At 51.5% G+C, this 15,365-nt stretch overlaps 1 pseudogene; it reads left to right on the forward strand.

The window, feature by feature from the left end:
- On the forward strand, window positions 1-10,505 carry LOC103588776 (annotated as a pseudogene).
- Window positions 10,506-15,365: the final 4,860 nt, after the last annotated feature.

Here is a 15,365-nt window from a genome sequence, read left to right on the forward strand (position 1 = left end):
ATGACCCATGGTGAAAGGCCCGGGCCCGCTGCTGCCGGGTGCTGCTGTGCTCTGAACGGGCACGTGCTGCTGCGGCCTCCCCATGTGAGGAGCAGGGCATGTGGGGCAGCCTCTGCTCACGGCCAGACACCTCCACACACGGCCGCGCCCCGCTCCCCACTCCTGCCTGCTTCCTGCACCTTGGGAGGTCTGGGGAGGGTGACATGGAATGTGGGTGGGGGACACAGGAGGCCCGGCTGTCCCAGTTGAAGCTGGCAGAGGAGCGGAAGAGGAGGGGGATGGACCTTGGACCAGGGCAACACGTCCCAGCCATTGCGGATCCCAAGACGAGGGCAGCCCCACCTCCCTCGCCACGTCCCCTCAGAAGGGCCACTGCCCCCTGCCCACTTCACATGGCTGAAAGATAAAGGGGCTCAGAGAGGCCGGGGAAGGAGAGAGCTGTGGAGTTCCTGCACAGTAAGGATCCTGCCCTCTCCCAGATGCCTGCAGGTGCCCATGGCTCCTCCATCCTGACCCCAGACCTGGGCCTCCATCTCCCCTCTCCATGCCCTCCTCCCCCTGCAGATGCTGTGGCTTCTGTTCCTGATGCCGTTCTTCCTGGGGGGCTCCATCACTGGAACCCTAGGTGAGTCCTGACCCCATGCAACCCCGTCCCTTACCCAGAGGCTCTGGGATCCAGCCCAGGGATGTGATCACGGCCCAGCTCCTGCCCAGGTGGGTGGCATGTTGAGGCCAACCTCCCTGACCCTTGGCCTATTGCTTCCCAACATCTGACCCAACACTCGACCCTGGGAATGAGCAGGTGGGCATCATCGGGTGCCACGACGCCCCCCAGGGGAAGTGGCCATGGCAGGTCAGCCTGAGGGTCTATAGCTACTACTGGGCCTCCTGGGTGCACATCTGCAGCGTCTCCCTTGTCCACCCCCAGTGGTTGCTGACCGCTGCCCCCTGAATTCATCCGTGAGTCCCTCATCCTGCCATCCTGCGCTGGGTGGGATGTTGGGGTGAACCCAGGTGGTATGAACACTGAGCCTGGTAGCTGGAAACCCAGGCTCCAGCTGAGATTCCCCAGAACTGCTGACCTCTCCCCATGGTGCCTAGGTGGCTGTCACCAGCAGGGACTGGCCCTAGAGTGAGCTGCCTTGTGGCTTCTTTCTGAGACCAGGATAGATGCCGACCCGTCAGCCTACTGGATCCATGCTGGCAACATGTACCTACCTCTACGGGGGCCAGGGGCTGCTGAACGTGAGCCAGGTCACCGTCCACCCTGACTATGTTGATGCCAGTTGGGCACGGACATCGGCCTGCTCCAGCTGGCAGGCCCTGTGGAGTACAACGCCAATGTCAAACCAGTCAAGCTCCCCTCGGTCTCTCTTGAGGTCACCCTAAAGGACCAGTGCTGGGTGACAGGCTAGGGTGCCATCAGAATGTATTGTATGTATTGGGTAGGGGCTGGGGGAAGATTTGGGGCCGTGGGACCAAAGCTCGTCACCGAGAGCTGCTGGTGGGTGGGCAGGTGCAGAGTCCCCGATGGGCAGGCTCCAGAAAGGAAAGAGTCTGCTGAGGGCCCCTGCTTGGTACCTCTGGCTTTGTCTTTCCAACAACCCTGTTACGTCTGCCCAGGAGACTTGGTGGCCAAGGCCAGAGGGTTCATGACTTGAAGAAGCTGAGACTGAGCCCTGTGAGGGGGAAAATGCTTATTCTTATTATTTCCAACTTAAAAAAAAAAAAAAGGCATTTTGGGGAGAGATGGAAAAACTCATCCCTCCATTTTCTTTCTGGTCCTTCCAACTGGGGACAGACAGACTCTGTAGAGCCTTGGGAGTTTAGGGGTAGACGTGCGCCCTCCTGTGTCCTGGGGTCCCTGCACACCGTGTTCCAGGCGGGGACGTGAGGCCCAGGGATGGGGAGGAACATGGGCAGTGGACGAGCTACCCTTGAGCCCAGGGCGCATCTGCTGCCCTCCAGGACGGGGCCTGTCGCATTGGGCAGGTGGGGTCTTCTCACAACCAGCCCTGGTCTCTTCCGTCCCCTAGAGTCGTTGCCTCCACCCTGCCAGCTGCAGCAGGCGAGCATGCAGGTGGTGGAAAACGCCGTCTGTGACTGGCAGTACCTCATAACCTGCCGGCACGGCCGCAGCAGCAGGAAGGTCATCCAGGATGACATGCTCTGTGTCAGCTGTGAGGGCCGTGACCCCTGCTACATGAGTCCCGCGCATCCCCATCCCCCACGCCACTCCTGCTGTGGGGCCCACAGTCAGTGACTCCATTTCCTTCTCAGGGTGACTCTGGTGGCCCCCTGGTCTGCTGGGTGAGAGGCTCCTAGCGCTTGGTGGGAGTGGTCAGCTGGGGCAACGGCTGCGCCCTGCGTGACTTCCCCAGGGGCTACATGTGCGTCCAGACCTATGTGCCCTGGATCCTGCAGCAGGTCAGGAGGTGCCTCTGAGCCTGGCTGGCCGCCCGGTGGCCTGGTGAGCCGCCGGTGCGTCCCCCCTCCCTGCTCCCGCCACCCCTACTTCCACCCCGCTGTCCCTGGCTTTAGCTGACCTCCTCCTCTGCCTTCTCAGTGCCCCGTGCCTGGCACTTTCCTTTTTTTTTTTTTTTTTTTTTTTTTTTTTTTTTTTCCAGCCCAGCCCACCACGTGGTGAGGCCCCACGCGTGTATTTAATCCCACCCTTCCTTGTACCATATGCTGAGTGATCAGGTCTGTGGCTCTGTCTCACTAAAGGCTTGTGACTAACTGTGGCAGCAAACAGGCTGCCGCTGGCGGCCAACCAGTCAACGTGCTTGCGACACTGTTGCACATGCACTTACCTGAGTCGGCACTGAGTGACCTGGCACCACTGCCCCTGCCCCTCCTGTCACACCCAGCACCTGCCCGCCCCACTACCCTCCTGGGCCTTCTGCTGGGGTCGACACCTGCTGGGGATTCTGGTTTCTACTTTTTTAATGTAAGTCTGAGTCTTTGTAATTATTGAATTGCAAGAACATTTTTGAAGAATTTATCTATCAATAAATCAAAAGACAGCAGTTTTAAAGTTTTTTTTTGTTTTGTTTTGTTTTTTGTCTTTTGTCTTTTTCCGTGTCCGGCAACGGATCGCAACCCTCAGTGTTGCCCCCGTACCGGACCGGGGACCGGCAACGGGATCGCAATCCTGGGCGCTGCTCCCGCGCCTCGCTCAGCCAGTGAGCGGGAACCGGTCTGCATGTGGGATCCGAACCCTCGGGCGGGAGTGCCGCCGCGCTTCCCAAGCGGCGCACTATCCAGTGCGCCACCGGGCCGGCCCATGGCACTTTCCTGACCACTGGGACATGAGGCGGGAAAGAGGTGGGGAGGCTGGGGACAGGCCGAGAGTGCCTTCCTGCGCAGCCTGTCTCGTGGGCTGGGACCCGTGTCCCACACGTGCAGGAGCCACGGTTTGTTTAGCCACTCACCTGGTGAAGGACGTCTGGGTTGTTTACAGGTTTTGGCTGTTATGAATAAAGATGCTACAAACACATGTGCCCAGTCTTTTGTGTGAATGTGAATCTCCATTCTTCCAGGAGAGAGACCTGTGGGTGCCACTTCCAGGCCATTTTCCAGAGGAGGAGACCGAGGCATGTAACGTGCCAAAGGTCTCGTGCAAGTTGGTGGGGGCCTCAGGTGGGAGCTGGGTCCTTTCTCTGAGCAGCTGTTAGGGTTGGATTCTGGTCACTCTAGTCTCTCAAGTGCAGAGCATCCGTGCATGTGTCCCAGAGCCCAGGCGTGGCCACGCCGGGCAGAGGCAGGCAAGGCTGATTAGCCAAGCGGCGGAGCCTCCACACCACATAAGGGAGACTCTTGTGTGTCGGGGCCCCCGCCAGAGTCAACAGGAGAACAAACCTCAGAGGGTCAGGCGGCTCTGGGGCATCCACACCCTCCTCCTCCATGTTTACTCTGCACCTGGACCAGGCAGACCCGGGCGCCTGGACAATGTGCTTCAGTCCCACGTGAGACCCAAGAGTCTGCCTTAAATACCCATCCAGTGTCCCCAGTCTAATTTGCAGAAGCAAGGTGGTAGGGACAGAGGCTGGTCAGGGAGGGGAAGAATGAGGAGGACAGAGGCTGGCCTGGAAAGCGCCCACCTCGGTCCCCCAGACACGCGGTCCCCCAGACACGCTGTCCCCCCGATGGAGCCCAAGCCTCACAAAGCAGATGCCTGCGTTGTCTCGGCCAAGAGGGGCGGCAGAGCAGGACAGGGCCGTTGCCTTCCAGGCCCCTGTCTGGACCACTGACCAGAAGCCAAGAGTATCCTGAAGAGGATGCCAAGGGTCCTCGGGGGAGTGACTTGGGCTCAGGCTTTGTGGCGTGTGGGAACCCTGTGGCCATTTCCAGGCAGAGGGGACAGAGATCAGGGCCTGATGGGAGCTAAACCCAGACCAGGAGAGATTTACCTGGAGCTTCCCCGGGGGCGATTGGGCTTAGAGCTTGACTGAGCACTGGGGAGGAACCAGAACTGGTGGGGGCAGTCCTGAATCCGAGAGGGCTCTCAGCCTGCTGGCAGGGGCCACATGGTGGGGGGTGCTGACATTTCTTATCTGCAGCTGGGCAGGGAGGGAGGGAGGGGAGGGCATCTGGGACATGGGGAATCACCCAATCACCTTGGCTGGCTTCTGGCACCTGGACAGCCCCATATGCCTGTGGCCCCAAATCCAACCATCTGCGGCCCGGTGCCCCCTTCCCCCACGCTCTCTCTGGCTCCCAGTTATCCCCAGGAACCAGAGGCTTCCTTCCCTGCCCGCTGCTTCCAGGACCTCTGTGGAACAAGGAAGAGGCGGGAGGCCAAGAGGGAGGGCCCAGGTGCGTCTCCCAACCTGGGGTGACTTTACACTAGAGTCAGATGGCAGTGGCCGTCATCGGGAAAGGTGCAGGGAGGATCTGGAGTCCCGGCCCAGTTCTGGGCTCCCAACACAGATGTTTCTCCAGGTGAGAAGGTGGGGGGCAGGCCTTCACCTTCTCCCACCTGCCCCCAGCCCTTCTGCCTCTCACTCTGTGGGGGTGTGGACCCCCCACTGGGCAAGGGCTGCTCTGATCCTGTGTTTGGGGACCACAGCCAGGCTCATGCTTTCTCCAGAGTCCCTGGCTTTACTGGTGGGGCAAAGCAAAGCAGAGCAAAAGGCACCCCAGCTGTGGGCAGCCACAGTACTTCATGGCTGCGGGGAAAGTCTCAGAGAGCTGTCGGGGCTGTCCATGTCTCTGGAAGAGGCCACCATTCCTGCTGCTCCTGGGTGATGGGGCCGGATCTCCCTCTGCCCTTTCTCTCCCCACAGATGTGGCTCCCTCTGACTCTGCTCATGCTTCCCTTCCTGGGAGAAGGTGGTGAGTCCCTGGGGCAAGGTGTCAGCTGCTCTAAACCCAGGCCCCTGATCTGCTGGACACTGTCCAGGCCCCAGGGAGAGTGGCTGCAGCCCCTCCATCTGGCTGGAACCCAGGGTCCAGCTGTACCCATCCCTTCACTTTCAGGGTCCTTCCTGGGCCCCTGGAATCATCCCTGCTCGCCGGGCTTTCTGCCCAGCTCTGTCCCAGATAAGACAGGTCTGGGGTTGGAGCTGGGGGGTGGGGTGGGGTGGGGTGGGGGGCACGGCGAGCAGTGATCAAGTTCAATTCAGTCTGTTCTCTGAGCTCCCAACCCGTGCCCTGCTGGGCCTCTGTGTGAGAATCAGCCACACTCTGTGCCCAAAGTCCTTCCTCTTGAAACATCTCATCTGTGCGACTCATGAGGAAACCAAGACCCAGAATGGGAAACTGAGATTTTCTAATGCCCTCTATACACCAGATACTATGCTGAAGGCTTTACGCATCTGCTCTCATTTAAGCTTCAGAACAACAGGGAGGGGGCATCACCTCTAGCTACTGGCGAGGAGACTGACACCGCCACCTTCTCCAACCCAGAAGCCACCAGCCGTAGGGGGCTACTTACATCTAAACTTATTAAAATTAAATAAAATTAAAATTCAGCTTCTTGGTAACACAAGGCACATTTCAACTGCTTCACAGCTGTATGTGGCCAGTGGTTGTCTCACTGGACAGCAGACACAGAGCATGTCCCTCACTGTAGAAGTTTCCACTGGGCAGCACTGGTCTTGAGTTGGGAAAGTTGACCACGGTCGATAGAATCTAGAGGTGGAGGTGAGAGTGGGGCCCACCCCTCTAGGTCTCACACCGGGTCCTCTTCTTTACACAGCGGGCCTTGCTTTCCAAGAAGGAACGTCTCGGTAGGGGGACCCTTGCTGGGCTGGCCCTGGTGACCTTCGGGCTTTTCCATCTCTCCACCAGCCAGTGGCTTTTTCCCCGAGGCCTGCATCATCAGGGGCATGGCAGCTTCCCCCTGGGAGTGGCCCTGGCAGGTGAGCCTCCAAGAGAAGGGCCAGCACGTCTGTGGGGGCAGCCTCAACAGCCCCCAGTGGGTGCCGACCGCTGCCCACTGTTTGCCCAGGTAAGTCCTGCTTCCCACACGCTAGGAGGCCCTCGGCTGAGGGATTCTCCTGGGCTGCAGCCAAATGGGGATGAGAACTGACACCTCTTGTACAGCACCCAACCTCACAAAGGTCCTGGGGTCCCTTACGACCACCTGGCAGGTGGCTCAGTGACGCAGGCGGGGATTGCTCCAGCCCTTCTCTCCTCCCAGAATTTGCCTTAGACGCTGCCCATTTTCCTTGAAACAGGGAAGAAGACGCATTCTAATTATTGCACAATACTGGAAAGAAGAATTTCTTAAAGGGTCAGAATGCTCTTAGACAATCCTTTTTGAGACCGGCTGCACCGCGCTCAGCCAGTGAGCGCTGTGAGCGCACCAGTCGTCCCTATATAGGATCCGAACCCGCGGCAGGAGCGCTGCTGCACTCCCAGCGCTGCACTCTCCCAAGTGTGCCATGGGCTCGGCCCTTAGACAATTCTTAAAAATAAAGGGGAAAAAAATGATCATAAAGCAATCAAATGTAAATTCCACACAAAGACAGTTCACAGTCAAGAACGGCCACTCCCAGGGCTGAACTCCAGGGTCAGCTTAACCTTAATGGGTGCAAAAATTAATTTACAATTGGCTGGGCCTGAGTGTAATTTTGCGGTAAATAAACCTTTCCAGATTCTGTTGGTGCCAGCATTTCTGGAATGTTCTTGATAAACAATTTCTTTAGCATGCATTGTTCCAAGCACACTACATGAATCGCTTTTTGTTCATGACAGCCTCCTCAGGTGGAGGATCTGGGGCTTCCTTTTGGGGTGATGACCGTGTTTTGGAACTAAACGGAGGTGATAGCTGTGGAACGTTGTGAATGTAGTAAATGCCACATGTTCGCTTTAAAATGGTTAATTTTGTGTTATGTAAACTTCACCCCAGTAAAAAAAAATTTTTAAGTTGAACATAGAATGAAACAGCAGTTTCCCTAGTTCTGCCATTACGTGTTACACATGAGAAGCTCAGTCACACACAAAAATAGCTGTTGCGCTGTTCCCAGAGAGATGACACCATTTCAACACCCTCCACCCCGACAGTTTTAGCTGCTTCATATTTCACCAACATTTGGTTGTCTGTCTTTTTTTACACACCTTTAAAATCTTTGGCACAATCGCTAACTTGGAGAAAATCCGCAAGCCTAGTACAAAGACTAGTTCTGACACAATGACCTTCACCCCTGAGTATTTTAGGCTGTAATTCCTTTTAAGGAAGGACATTGTCCTGCAGTACCACCAGACAGCCACCAAAGTCATGAGATAACCGTGGACATACTATCACCATATGCTTCTCGAAGGCCACTCACAGTCCGCCAACTGCCATAACATGTCCTTTGAAGCCAAAGGATCCAGCCTGAGATCAGCTGGTGCACCTGGGCTTCTTTAGTCTCCCTCAGTCTGAGACGGGTCCTCGACTTCTCGGCTCTTCTGGCGCTGACACTGTTGAAGATCTCAGGCCGTCATTTTGTGGAATGCTCCTCGAGCTGGGGTGCCTGATGCTTTCTTGTGATTCACAGACTGAGGCCACACATCCTCGGCAGTAACATCACAGACGTGACTGTGAGTCCTCCCTTGAGACTAGTCAAGTGCACCCAGTTTCCACTTGCCCAGGTACTGGTGATGCTCCCCGGTATACGTACACTTCACCCCGAGTAAGGGGGGTCTGCCAAGCTCCCCACAGGAAGCGACTTTTCTCCCTTTAGCAATTAATAAGTGTTTTGTGGGAAAAGTCCTTGACACTGTGGAACTGGCCCACTTCTCATCCAACTTTCAATTGGCTCATTCACTTACTTATAACTGTATGAACTCATGGTCTATTTTATGCAGGGAATTTTAATTAATTTATTTCTTTTTCATAGTTATGATTGGATAAGCAAATCAGCCCTGGTTTGGACATGGGAGTTCCTGCGAGCTGGCTTCTGTGTCTTTTTGACATGTTTCCCTCGGTCTGAACACTCTCGGACAAGAGCGTTCCTGGCTCCTCTGCACTTCCCTGCCACAGTCACTTCTCCAGGGCATCCAGTCCCTTTCAGTAGCAGATGGCATTTAGAAGGCAAGACCCAGGGGACAGGTGGTGCTCACTGCTCTTGGGACATCAGTGCTCTCATCCCTATTACACACACACACACACATACACACACACACACATTCACACACGGGTACATACGTACACACACTTGCATATATACACACACACACATGCACACACTAAGATATGCACACTCACATATGCCCACACTCTCACACGTACATGCACAACATTCACAGACATGCACGCACACACTCCCACGTATGCACACTTGTACACGCACACATGCATACTGTAGTGGATTGAATTATGTCCCCCCCAAACTCCCTGAAGACTGAATTGTGTCCCCCAAGTTTTATGTATTAGAAACTTAGCCCCACTGTGACTGTAAGAGGGTGGGAAATCCTATTACGATAATTGAAAGGTGGAGCCTTGAAGAGGTGATTAGATTGTAGGACCCTGCAGTAGTGAATGGATTAAAAATGGTGGTCAGGGGCGTGGTTCTGAGGGCTTTAAAAGAAGAAGAGAGTCTGTCTGTCTCTGTCTCTCTGTCTCTCTCTCTCACTCTCTGCTCTCTCTGCTTCCACTGTCTTGCAACGTGAGACCCCTGGGTCACTGTTGCCACCACCAGATGGACTTTGGACCTCCCAGCCTCAGAAACTGTAGGCAATACATTTTGTTTTCTTTATAAATTACCCAGTTTGAGGTATTTTGTTATAAGAAACAAAAATAGAGTAGTACACACACACGCACACTCACACACACACTCACCCCCCACATGCATACAAGGCGCACACGTGCACACACGAGCACATACACATGCACACTCACACACACACACCCCTGTATTTCTATCTCTGTTGAAAACCACGACCCCTCCCGCATGCCTCCAGCTGCTACCCTTCCCGCAGGTTTGTCCAGTTCTCTCCCTCTCCATAGCCCTGCCCGCCTTCTCCCGCACTGGGAAAACCGGTTCCCTCCTTCACTCGCTGGCTTATGTCACTAATCCCTAGAGTGTAATTGCCCCCCCTTCACCTCCCCCCTCCCCCACTCATACCCTGACCCCTCTGGGCCCTAGTCTCCCCAGCACCAGCCGAGGCAGGTGTCCCCTTGACCATGCACCTGAGACTTCAGGACTGAATCATTCAGAAGGAAGGGAGGGGTGGGGCTTGTCACTTTTTAAGAACTCCAGCCACCACAGGGGTGTGCGGCAGGCCCTCCTTGTGGTTTGCCCTGCAGTTCCCCGGTGAATCAGGATTAGCCAGGCCGGCACAGGGCAGCTCCTCGGCGTCCCAGCCCTCGCACTCCTCCGCCCCTCAGGACGACCCCCTGTGTCGCAGGTGGATGGCCCTGGCTGTAGGTGGACGGTACTGGCTGTAGGTGGATGGCCCTGTCTGTGCGCCAGCGTGGTAAGCTGGGGTGAGCTCTGCAGCCGCTCTAACCAGCCCGGGGTCTACACCTGCGTCCTCGCCTACATGAACTGGATCCACGGACATATCCTGGCATCAGGTGGCTCAGGGTCAGGATGCCCCAGGTTGCCCCGGGTCCCTCCAGGCCGGCTTCTTCCTGGCGGGGTCCTCCCCCTCCTGTTTCTATCCTGCATGCCCGTGGCCAAGTGATTACTGCAAAGCTCGGGTCGGCTGGGCTTTCCCTCCCCTCCCCGACTTCTGACCCTCGACCCTGGCCTACAGGACCCTTCCTGCCCCCTCCTGGCAGGGGGACAGAGGGAGAGGCCCTCATCGTGGCCTGGAGGAAGAACCGCTGCAACGGCCGCAGCAACTCTGGCTCGCGCCACCAGCTCCGTCCCTGGGCAGACCTGCCTCTTCTTCCTGTGGGGAAACTGAGGCCGGGAGGGCGCAATGACCTGCTGAGGTCACACACAGAACAGTCTGCAGACCCCAGTGCTCCCTGTCCACACCTGCGCCCCACCTCCCCCACAGGGCCTATCCCAGCCCTCGGAGGCCCCCAGCTGGCCCAGGACCGCAGTGAGACCCCAGCTCTGTGACCCATCCCGGGTGGTCAGGTGGGGTGGGCGGGGCAGCGAGCCTCTTTCAGCACCCGCCCCAGCCGCGCCCCAGCAGGTGCCAGCGCCTCCGCTTTGCATGGCCGGAGCTCCCTCTGGTGGACTCACGGAGAACTGCAGCGTTCATTTGTGAGTGACGTGATTGCCGCGCTTAGAAAATCCGGAGGAGGATTCCACGAACACTGGAGTGAACTCAGCAAGTCTAAGATGCAAAATCAACATACGGAAGTATAGCATTTCTAAATATCAGCCACCAATAATTGGAAAATAAACTTAAAAGTCAATACCGTTTCCTCTGGAATTAAAAAAATCAAACACTAGGAATAAATTCAACGGAGGGTGTGCAAGGTCTCTACACCAAAAAGTACAAAACGTTGCTGAGAGGAAGGTAAAAGCCCTAAATAAATGGAGAGATGGGTCATGTTTCTGGATTGTTCAGATACCGGTCTCCCCATATTGGTCTACAATCTAAATGGACATCCCTTCTCAGTGGGCTTACTTTTCGTAGAAATTGACAACCTGATTTTAAAACTAATATGGAACAGGAGAGAAGAAATCTAGGGTAATTAGAGGGGGGAGGGGGGAGGGAAGGGGTGGGGGTGAGATTGGACAAGGGGTATGATTTGTAACAATATATATGCTAGTAATATTGATTTGATCAACATATCTCAATGTTGAACCCCAAAATATGTATAATCAATTTTGATTCAATAAAAAAAATTAATATGAAATGTAAAGGGCCCAAGATAGCCAAGGCAACCCAGAAGAAACAGGGTATATATATATATATATGTACAAGTATATGTTTATATATATGTATAAATACATATATATGTGTGTGTGTGTGTGTATCTTTAGACTTCTGGTTCCCGCTCTGACATGTAAGGAACTTGGAAGTTGTCACTTCTGTCCCCACAACAAGAAAGGCAGTGAACTAACTGAAAGTCAACTGACGATCCATCAGAGAATTGAGGTCACAGGGCAAAGCACTGCCCCAAAACTGGAGAGAAAGAGGAATACAGAGAATCACAGCTCCGTGGGGACAGAAACCTGTTAGGAACATTTTACAGGCAATAGACTAATCTCTGGAGACAGAGAGTAGAGGAGCTTGAGAGTTAAAAATTCCAAAGTCCCAGTTGTAGGGGGGGACTCCACACAGGAGCCTTGCCAGGCTCTGAGGGAGAAGATTAGAGAAAAATCCCCATCTTCCTCAGGCAGGGGGAGGGGAAAAGTAACTACTTTGACATGTCGCTGGTGATTTCTGTTCTTCGTAACATAAGACTGCTATCAAGGAAAACTACTTTATCAGAGCCTAATCTCACCTAGGAGAAGGTCAGTTAGACAACTCAGCTCTCTTTAGCCTTCCTATCAACCCAGGGACTCAAGCCCACCAAAAAATGAAACAAAGTGTGATGTAATCATAAGATTATAGAACACTTCCCCTACCCCTACAATTCCTTACTGCCACATTGGCAGGGCTCCAGTATAATAAGAGTAGATTACAGTTGAGAGAGCAGCAAGACACAGACTCTGTTTAAGAAGGAGTTTCTGGGGAAACCGAAGACAACAGGGAAGAAAAAAACAAGGATGCTAGAGGAAATGGAAACCTCTAGGATCTACAGCTACAGCAAACATTAAACACAACCGAACTCCTGGCCAGAAAACATAAAACCTCATACTAAAGGCCTGTCTACCTCAGTTCCTACTATCCAGTACATTATATCCAGTTCTGAATGAAAAAATCACAAGGCACACTAAAGGCAAGGAAAACGCACAGTTTGAAGAGACAAAGCAAGCAGCAGAACCAGACTCAGATATGGCAGAGACCTGGGAGCTATCAGACTGAGAATTTAAAATAAATTTGATTAATATGTTAAGGGCCCTAATGGAAAAAAGGGCACCATGCAAGAACAGGTGGGTGCTACAAGCAGAGAGATGGCAATGCCAAGAAAGAATTAAATGGAAATGCTGGGGATCAAAACACTGTAACAGAAACAAAGAACACCTGTGACAGGCTCATCAATAGACTGGCCCCAGACAAGGAAAGAATCAGTGATCTGGAGGATATGTCAATAGAAACTTCCTAGATGGAAAAGCAAAGAGAGAAAAAAAAGAAAAAAAAAAAAAAAAAAAAAAAAAAAAAAATGAAGCAAATATCCCAGAACTGTGTGTCCAAGTGTGAGCTAACAGTATAATGCCCACCAAACTGAGAAGATATCCTGAGACCAAAGGATGAAGCAGGCAACTCCATATGGTTTACAAAGAGTTTATTATTAGTAGTATTAGTGTTAGTATTAATGAATGACTTACTTACAGGGGTTGGGCAGAGCATCTCTCCCTCTGAGTGCTTTGCATCCCCAGGGGGAGGAGTTAAAACTTATAAGGTACTTAGAGACAAAAGTGGAGCTATGCCAAAGAGAGAAAGGCTATGGAAGTGGAGGATTCCCAGGTGCCTTGGTCTCCTGTTGCTTATCCTTGGGGGTTGCTAGAGTCACTCCCCATTTTACAGAAGCATAGCATTCTGTTCCTTTCCCTTCCTCAGTTGCTAAGCAACCTGTGCAGGGGAAAGATTGTAACTATTGAAGCCAGAGCTCTGAAGGCCATGAGGATGGAATGAGTTCTCACCAGCATTTCTACACTGTGGGACAATTACAAAAGGTGTAACATAGGCATTATGGGAATACCAAAGGAGAAGAAAGAAAGGAGCAGAAGAAGTATCGAAAGTATAATGAATAAAAATTAATGACAGACACCAAACCACAGACCCAGTCAGCTCAGAGAACACCAAGCAGGATAAATAACAAAAAATCCACCCCTAGGCATATCATATTTAAACTGCAGAAAACCAAAGACAAAGAGAAAATCTTCAAAGAAGCCAGAGGAAAAACTTACCTATAGAGGAGCAAGGATAAGGATTACATAGGGCTTCTCTTCATACCATGCAAGCAAGAAGAGTAAAGCAAAATACTTAAAATATTGAAAGAAAAACCCATCAAACTAGAATTTTGTAGTGAAATTATCCTTCAAATGGGAGAAGTAAAGACTTTCTCAGACACACAAAAGCTGAGGGAATTTGTTGCCAGTACACTTGCACTGCAAGAAGTGTTAAAAGAAGTTCTTCAGAGAGAAGAAAAATGATATCGGTTAGAAAGCCAGGTCTACATAAAGAAAGAGAGTTAGAGGAGGAATAAATGAAGGTAAAATAAAACCTTTTATTTTTCTTATTCTTAATTGATCTAATAGATAGCCATTCAAAATAATAATAGCAAGATGTATTGGGCACATATAGCTTATGGACAAATGGAATGAATGAAGTAATTTTATAGAAATGAAAGAGAGAACTCTATCATAAGATGTCTGCAATACCCACAAACCCATATAGTGTTATTTGAAAGTGGATCTAGGGCCGGCCCGGTGGCGCACTGGAGAGTGCGCCGCTTGGGAGTGTGGTGGTGCTCCCGCCGAGGGTTCGGATCCCACGTGGAGACCAGTTCCCACTCACTGGCTGAGTGTGGTGCGGACGCAACACCGAGGGTTGCGATCCCGTTGCCGGTCCCTGGTACGGGCGCGACACCGAGGGTTGCGATCCCGTTACCGGTCAGTAAAAAAGACAAAAAAAGGAAAAAAAAAAAAAAAAGAAAGTGGATCTAGGTTAGCTGTAAATGTATCTTTAAACCCTATGGCAACCACTAAAATTTTTAAAAAGGTGTATAATTGATAAGAGAGAAAATAAAATCATATAAAATGCTCAATTAAAACAAGAGAAGGCAGAAAAAGAGGGAAGATGAAAAAGAAAAAGGAAACAAAGTACAATGGGTAGAAACAGTTGCAAACATGGTAGATATTTATCCAACTATATAAATAATTACTTTAAGTTTGAGCAGCCTATACACACTTTTTAAAAGAAAAAGACTGACAGAGTGGCTAAACTAACAAGTCCTAACAGTATGTTGTCTTCAAGAAACCCATTTTAAATATGATGACACAAATAGATTAAAAGTAAAGGGTTGGGTAAAGATATACCATGTTAACATAAATTAAAAGAAACCTGGAATAGCTATATTAATTCCAGACAAAGCAGCCTTCAGAGCAAGAAAAATTATCAGGGATAAAGAGGGACATTATATAAAGATACAAGAGTCAATTTTCCAAGATGACATAGCAATCCTTATTGTTCATGTGTCCAACAACAGAGTGTCAAAATATGTGATCCACTATCATAGATGGAGACTTCAACACCCTCTATCAGAAATGGACAGACCCAGTAGGCAGAAAATCAGTAAGGATATAGTTGAACTGAACAGCATCATCAATCAACTGGATATAATTGACATCTATAGACTACTTCATCCAACAACAGCAGAATACACATTCTTCTCAAGCTCACATGGAACATTCCCCAAGATAGACCACCTTCTGGACCATAAAACACACAACAAATTTCTAAAAATACAAATCTTACAAAGTATGCTCTCAGACCACAATGGAATTAAACCAAAAACCAATAACAGAAAGATAGGTAAAAAAAAAAATCTCAAAATACTTACAAATTAAACAGCACACGTAAATAACACGAGTCAAAGGAGAAATCTCAAAAGAAATCAAAATAGCTTGAACTACCTAAAAATGAAAATACAACTTATTGGAGTGTATGTGGTGAATATTCCCCAGAGGTATGCCCCTTGATGTGGAAGAAAATTCAAAGCCTGCTCAAAGCCCTGATGCAGGGGTCCAGTGAGGGAGGCACTGCCCGGCTGTAGTGTATGTTCCCAACAGGAAGTGGTCTACAACTCACAGCCAAGAAATACAACAGCTGGTAGCTGTCTCCAAAGATGGGAAGAT

The sequence above is a fragment of the Galeopterus variegatus genome, unplaced genomic scaffold (assembly GCF_000696425.1).
Source record: "Galeopterus variegatus unplaced genomic scaffold, G_variegatus-3.0.2 Scaffold615, whole genome shotgun sequence".
NCBI classification, from domain to species: Eukaryota; Metazoa; Chordata; class Mammalia; order Dermoptera; family Cynocephalidae; genus Galeopterus; species Galeopterus variegatus.